At 41.9% G+C, this 7835-nt stretch overlaps 1 long non-coding RNA gene across 1 annotated transcript in view; it reads right to left on the bottom strand.

Annotated features, from left to right (window-relative positions):
• Positions 1-3359, bottom strand: part of LOC140331933 (uncharacterized) — a 14718-nt gene extending 11359 nt beyond the window's left edge. The window contains exons 1-2 of the long non-coding RNA XR_011920984.1: positions 3253-3359; positions 2831-2890 (exon numbers count right to left, since the gene is read on the bottom strand). This is a non-coding gene — a long non-coding RNA (uncharacterized lncRNA). The remainder of the gene's footprint in view (positions 1-2830; positions 2891-3252) is intronic.
• Positions 3360-7835: the final 4476 nt, after the last annotated feature.

Raw genomic sequence — 7835 nt, forward strand, 5'->3', positions numbered from 1 at the left:
GCCAAGCACAGAAACCGTGATTTAAGCAGCCCGATGGTGTGCTCCACAATCCCCCGGCTTTTTTTTGCAGAGCCTTGTTGTAATTATGCTTTGCTTCATACCGGGGGGTGACGCACAGCTGTCATAAGCCATGGAAGCTGCCCGTATCTTTTGTCAGCTGCAAAAAGACAAATATAATACATATTAGTTCTTGGTATAGTAAGTGTTCTGTGAATGCAGTGTAACACAAGCATTTTTACAAGGGTCACTAAGGGTTGTGCTCTTTGCTCACTTTATTGCTTTTTGGTTGTTAGGAGACATTGTTACTACTGACTACCACACTGAAGTACTGTGAGCTGTGAAAATGGTAATTATACGAGGGCATCCGGAAATATCTGAAAGTTAGTTCTTCCCTCTTGCTAAAAGATTAATCAAGGGGTACTTGGTGGAGACCTAAGGATACTTAAATTCTTTAACAGATAGTGTGCTAACCCTAAATATTACAGGATAAGAAATACAAGAAGAGAGCAGGACTTTTTGCACAGGAAAAACTTATTTCAGGTATAACAGTTGACTATACATCAGTTCACAGATAACAAACAAATTACATTCATTTGTCGTATAAAACAGATTGATCATACATAAGTATACAAAAAAGTACCGAAAACGATTTGCACAATGTCAAGATATAACTCTATATCCTTAACTGGTTTGGATTTATCTTTTGATGGTCCAACAACCTCTTAAATGGCCATATGTGGCCCTAGACACATTCCAACTCAATGCTACATATATGCAATATTGGTGCTATAGATTGAAAATGCTTTAATCATGTTGGTAATTGCACCCGATGCGTTTCGCCTAGTAAGGCTTCTTCAGGGGTGGTAGCTTTGCAACATGTGTTATGGCATTTGTAGTGTTAATGTCTAGGTCAATAAAAATAAGTTACATTGCAGGTGTGTAAACAATATTTATTCTGGTATATGGTGTGCACAACATGGCACACTACAAATATGGAATATGCCATATCATATACACCACATATATTATTGTTATAATGTCTAATTAGTCATATTTAAACTAATAAAGAACATACCTCATATAATTCCTGTTAGCACAATGTTCTGAACTAGTAATGCTCTCCTCAACATTGAGAGTGATTGTATTAACAAAAACATACAGGGATTTAATACCTAGGGAATATAAAGGACATATGTAGCTCTAAGTAAACCTTGTAGCTGATACAGGTTTTTTTTTTTTTTTTTTTTAAATAAGATACATAATAGAGATGCATTAGGTTGAGTATCTCTGTATACTTGTTTTAGGTTGAGTATCTCTGTATACTTGTTTGGAAATAAGTTCCTTAGTATTAAGTTTGGAGACTTTCTGGTCCTTTTTAACAATTTGTTACTATAACCCCTGACGATTTAGTCTTTATGTTAAAGCTTTGGCTGCAATTTCAAAGTCTACATTGGTTGTACAGTTCCTTTTCAATCTTAACATCTGACTATATGGAATGCTTCTGATAAGAGACCTTGGGCACCTTGGGTATTGCCTGCTGTTTCCTATACAATGTAGTAGTAATATGTCCTTCTGGTGAGATTTACAAAAATATCTAAAAATGCTATTTTGTAGGGATCAAAGTGCCAAGTAAATTTCAGGTTGTAGTCATTGATAAAAAGATATGTGAACATTTCTTCTAAAGTATTTTTTGGACCAGTCCATATAATTTCAAGATGTCATCAATATAGCGGCGCCATAAAAATATGTGCTGGAGGTAAGGGCTAAATTTAGGGTTGGAAAAGAGATTCTTCTCCCAGTGTCCTAAATATAAGTTCGCATATGATGGGGTACATTTTGTTCCCATTGTGACGCCTTGTGTCTGTACAGTTGTTCATAAAAAGTTAGATATTATGAGTAAGAATATATTCTAGCAATGTAGTAATAAAATGATGATATAGTTTTAGAGAAGGGTCTTCAGTTTGGAGGTAACTTGAAATTGTTTGTAGGCCTAAAGTATGGGGTATACTACTATATAATGCTTCTACATCAACCGTGGTTAAGAGGGTATTAGGAGGAACTGTCATGTCCTGTAGGATTTGTAATAGTTGGATAGTATCCCTTAAGTATGATGGTAGTTTAGTAACAAAAGGTCTTTAAATATGTATCTATGAGGTTACTGGCTCTAGAGGTTATAGAGTCAATGCCTGCCACAATAGGACGTCCCGGTGGCTTGGTTAGATTTTTATGTACTTTAGGGAGGCTGTAGAAGGTTGGTAGGACTGGGTATTCTATCCATAGAATTATGTACGTGATATGTAATGCTCCAGCCGCACCTCAAGCTTGGGAGTGATACCAGCAGCACTCGCAGCCCTACCAGAAAAAAATCTAACACTCCCAACAACAACCTTACCGAGGGTCCTAAACCATAGATGAGACCCCACCCCCACTGAAACAGTCCAATACAACTCCTTCCCTCGAGGACACACCTCTACAGGGCGGGTGGGTGGGTAAAACTTCTTCTTTCCTTCTCTTCGTCACGCTGAAAAAAGACCCTCCCTTTCCGGCTCGGCCCCCTTTTCATTCCACTTCTCCCCCCCCTCTGCACGTCACTCCCGGCATACTAATGCAGCAACTACCCCCCTTCTCTGTTACCTCTTAACCCTTCCCCTGCCTGCTCTCAATCCCTTCCCAGTCATGCAGGCCTTCCACTATTCTTCACTTCGTTCCCAGCTCCAGGCCTCACTCTCCTAATGATACTTTGTTAGGCCTAGCTCCATCAAGTATCTCCTACTAGCTTTTCATGGTTTTTAAGGAATGTTCACAATATCTAAAATGGAGAAATACTTACAGTCAGATGAGGAACTCGTGTCCCGTGGAGGAGGTGCTGGTGGCGAGGGCGCTTCAGCAGCTGTAGATAAATAATGAACAGCATAAGTAAAAGTGAGTGGGCAGGACTAAAGTAGATTTGTAAGGTTAGTTAAGGTGAATAGATGAATGCTGAACTTCTAAATGATACTTTCTGCCTACGTTCAAAAATTTTAAGCAAACATTTGTCAGTACATCTATGGCCAAGTGAACTCATGTCTATTTTTAGTCATGCTAGCCAACACCCTAGAAAGAACGTTCATTTGATGCATGATTAATGACTGGAAGCTACATGAAATCCTGCAAGATCTTTCTTTGTATTTGTAACCAAAAATGGTGAAAGTAGTGTGAGAATATGTTGAATTTCAACATATGTTACAAAAATTGATTCTAAGGTTAACTTACAGGCAATCTCCTCAGCCTCGGCCACCTCCTCTCCATCGGAGGACTCTGGCTGCTGATGTGGTGCAGCGGGCTCTTCCTCAGGAGATGGCTCCTCTTCCACCGGGGATTGTACCTCCTCCTCAACTGGCTCCTCCTCTGGTGATGGCACAGGCACCTCCTCCTCCTCAGTTTCCTCCTCCCTGACTGGCTCTTCCTCCTCCGGGGATGTCTCCTCCTCCTCCTCCCGCATCCTCAGGGATGGCCAGGCACCTGTGTGGCCGCTGTATGATTTCTATCCCCCGGTGTGATGTAGAGTTGGCTGTAATAACAAAATCAAATATCCAAAATTAATAAGGGTAGTAAAATATAGGAAGTGAAAAACAAACAGTTCTAGGCTAAACAATACTACTTTACACAAACAACAAACATTGTAAAACACCATTCCTTAACAAGAGAAGACAAAATGCCAAACTTACCAGACAGGATGCGGTCCCCCACTTCATGCACCAAATCCGGTCATCGACGCTTGAGGTCGCTCCACCTGTGCTGGATCTGGGACACAGTTGGGCGCCTCCCTGCAGGGGTCCAGAGCCTGTCCACGATCCACCTGTAACTTACAGAAATACGTCCGAACAAGGGTCTAGTAGATATTATGAATATAAAAAATGTTTGAAACACACAATCATGTAAACAAAAAACAAAATTACTTTTAATAAAATTAAAGGAAAAACACAAAAATCAGCTTAGACTACATAAACAAATCAAAAATACTGAAAATACTGAAAAAGCAATAGCTCTGTATATTGTAAAGTACTATATTATTCTAAAACACCTCCCTAGTGTGGTAAATTTGAAAACGGGGCCGCACAGAGTCCAACGTTACATTCAGGGCAGTGGAACCGGGTTTCTTTCCGGATCTTTTTCCCATCCTCCCCTCTCTTGGAGCAGCACACCACACACATTCTTGTGTGTTTTTTCTTTCTTGGGGTTGGTGGATTGCGCTCTGGAAAATGCCGAGCACTCAGGCGTAGCGGGTTCACCGTGTATGAAGCACGTCCTCCAATTTGATTTGCATCCTCTTCTGGTGTTAGGTGTTTCACACATATAGCTTCACATATTTTCCAAATGAATTGAGGCTGGGGTACAGGCCTGTCATTTTTGTTTTTTGAATAAAATGTATGCATTCCACAAACACTGTTGCACTAGATGACGAAAGATTTTTTTTATAATACTTTCTCTGTTGTTTTCTGACCGCTGGATAAAAAGTCATGGCCTGGTCAGCTCTGTCAACACCCCCCATTGTGCAGTTATAGTCGATGACTACCTGGGGCTTCAGAACGTCCTTCCCACTTTTTGTTCTGGTTTGAACCATGGCGGTGTTGTGAACAATGCTCATCATGCAGACATCCTTCTTATCATGCCATCGGAGAGCCATCATTTTTCTTTTCTGCCAGGCAACTTTATCCCCAGGCTTGAGCTTTTGTGCACTGAAATTGGCTGGCAATTCACGCTGGTTAACCGTAACAGTTCCATACGCATCTGTTTTGTTTTGTATCAAAAAATCATAAAGGTCAGGGGATGTATAAAAATTATCTGTAGTAAGACAATACCCTTGGTTCAGCAAAGGCTCAAGAAGAGTCAGCACAGAAGATGTTGCCATTCCATAGGAACTAAATCTGGAATCAAATTTTGTGCCTTTGCCTGTATATATGACAGAGTTCCAGATATATCCAGATTTGGATTCACACAGCATAAAAGACTTGATCCCAAACCGTGCCCTCCTTGACGCTATGTACTGCACCCAGCTCAGCCTCCCTTCATATGACATCAAACTTTCATCCACAGTAATGTCCCTTTCTGGCACATAGCAGGTTTTGAAGTTATTGATGATCATTTTATAAACCTCCCAAATTTTTTTTAGCTTAGGGCCAGGATGAGTGGTCTCATCAAAATCATCATTGTTTGTAAAATGTAAAAATTTCATTATTAGGGCAAATCGATATTCAGGCATAACCGTGCCTCAAAAAGGGGTGGCAAGCAGTTTGTTGGTGGACCAGTACCACTTCTACAGGGGTTTCCCCACCACCCCCTGGAGAATAACAAGGCCCAGGAAAAGCCAAATATCTTTTTGGGTGACTGGTTCCCATTTCTGGGTTCTGGACCAGCTTGCATGTGGAGCAGCCAGCTGTTGCGCTGCATATCTGTTTGTCTCTTCAACTATTTTCTAAATGACTTCGCCATTCAAAAATAGCTCCAGGTAGGCCGGTGGGTTGTGCTCACAGTGCACCTTCAGGCCAGGCACCCCAGTAAATGGAAACCTGGGGGGCACAGGCTGGGCCTGACGGGTGTCAATTGCACACCAGGTACGCACATCACTAACCTCCATAGAATCACTTTCACTTGCGGTCTCGGTCTCACACTCCAATGAGAGGTCTCCAGGAGCTCCATCACTATCAGTGGACTCCACAAGTGACTCCAGATCGTCCTCACTGTCTGAGAACTGTTCCAACACATCTTGGATGGATAGATGCCTTCTGGAGCTTGAAGCCATGGCAGGGCTCAGGCAGGCGGTGATGTCTGGGTCCAGGCAGAGATGTCATAGTCCAAGCAGAGGTCAAAGCAGGCGGAGATGTCAGGAGATGGCTCCTCCTCCATGGATGGCTCCTCCTCCACCAGGGATTGCTCCTCCTCCCCCGGGGATGGCACCTGCTCCTCCTCCACATCCTGGGTGATGGCCAGGTGCCTGTGTGGCCGCGGTAAAATTATGAGGCTGCGTGATGGAGTGTTGGCTGTAATAATAAAATCAAATATACCAAATTAATAAGGGTAGTAAAATATAGGAAGTGAAAAACAAACCGTTCTAGGCTTAACAATACTACTTTACACAGACAACAAACATTGTAAAACACCATTCCTTAACAAGAGGAGAAGACAAAATGCCAAACTTACCAGACAGGATGCGGTCCCCTACTTCGCACACCAGATCGGGTCTCCTGCGCTTCAGGTCGCTCCACGTATGCTGGATCTGGGTGACTGTTGGGCCCCTTCCTTCAGGGGTCCACAGCCTGTCTGCAATCCACTCAGCGATTTTGTCTTTTTACAAATATTGACCGCTGCTGGTCATATCTCCTGCAAATCATGGTCTAAAGATAGAGAAACAAATGCGAGTTATTTTGCCAACAACCAAACACCTGTTAAAAAGAAAAAAAAGGGATAACTAATTCATTGACTAATTTATATATTTTCTGTTGTAAAAGTAAACTGTTTGTTAAGATTGTGTGTAGATATATGTGGGTATACTATTACTATTACTATGAAGCTTCCAGTTGCCACCCTGCTAAGCTTAATCCTGTTTTTAAACCATTGTAAAACCAATAATTGTGCTCCTAGATGTAACCTCTGTTCATCCGGTTTTAGTGACGCATTAGTAAGTGCCAGACATACATACAATCTAGGGGCAAAATGTAAGCACTGTCGCACTGGGTCAGATAATGCAGCACATGTGGATTTATTTTGTGGACACGTGAAAAAAAATAGATCTATAAAAAAAGTGGAGAAATACAAAACACAGGAATATCTATGTGAGACAGTAGAATAATGTGCCTTCACCAAAATCTGGATTGTGGTGCGAGTTAGCCAGAGGACATTCTAGCAGAAGGCTTCCACTGTCCTCCGGACAAAAAAAGATAATTTCCAGCCTTGTGTGATAGAGAGGAGGCAAATTAGTGCTCTTCAAATGATCTACCTCTGATTGATTGAGCTTGATCAGGTAGAATCCTGAAAATTCTTACAAAGCATACATACACACATCAAAATATGTGTATGTACATAGTTGTGAACAGCCAATTTTAGGTGTGTGGACCTCTACCCAGCTCTCATCTGCAGTTGTGATCCGTTGAAAGAACAATAGAGAACACTCCATTCTCAGCCGTCATCCGTGCAGAGGACTCCAGCTGCCGATAAGAGCTGGGGACACAGGCTGCCCCCCCATTCTATAGCTGTGCTGTGGCTTCTATATAAAAAACTGCTTGGTAAAATATATCCACTCTGTGGGCATGTGTAACGACATGATGGGCACAATGTGATATCGGTGTGTGGGAACTCTGCATGTCATATCTTGCAGCCTATGAGGACACTCATAGATATGGGTCCCAAAATAAGAAATCCCAGGCCACCAAATTACAAGTATTTGAAATGCACTGCAACAACCTCCAAGAAATGTGGTTGATTAGTAGCTAGCAGGATCCTCAACATTTCAAGTAGTTGCAAACAAGGGTTTAGGACATGTGAAGGATTAAAGATGGCTGAGAAATATGAGACGCAGCGTAAAAACACATTGAAATGTGCAAACATGCATGATGTAAAAAACACATTCAAACATGGACAAAAATAGGCTTATTGTGGTAAAAATTATCCCCCTCCCCACCCCCCCTAAATCTTTAAAAAAAAAATTACTTACCCTAATAATAAAGCGCAGGTCCCTCTCTCCAAACAACGGGCGCGGCATGATGTCCCTCTCTTCAACTTCCTGATTAACTCCCGCCTACTGCAAAACATGGCCACGCCATGCATTTGCACGTACGCCTGCTGTATGCGCATCCGTA

This window comes from Pyxicephalus adspersus, chromosome 5 (genome assembly GCF_032062135.1).
Source record: "Pyxicephalus adspersus chromosome 5, UCB_Pads_2.0, whole genome shotgun sequence".
Lineage (NCBI taxonomy): Eukaryota > Metazoa > Chordata > Amphibia > Anura > Pyxicephalidae > Pyxicephalus > Pyxicephalus adspersus.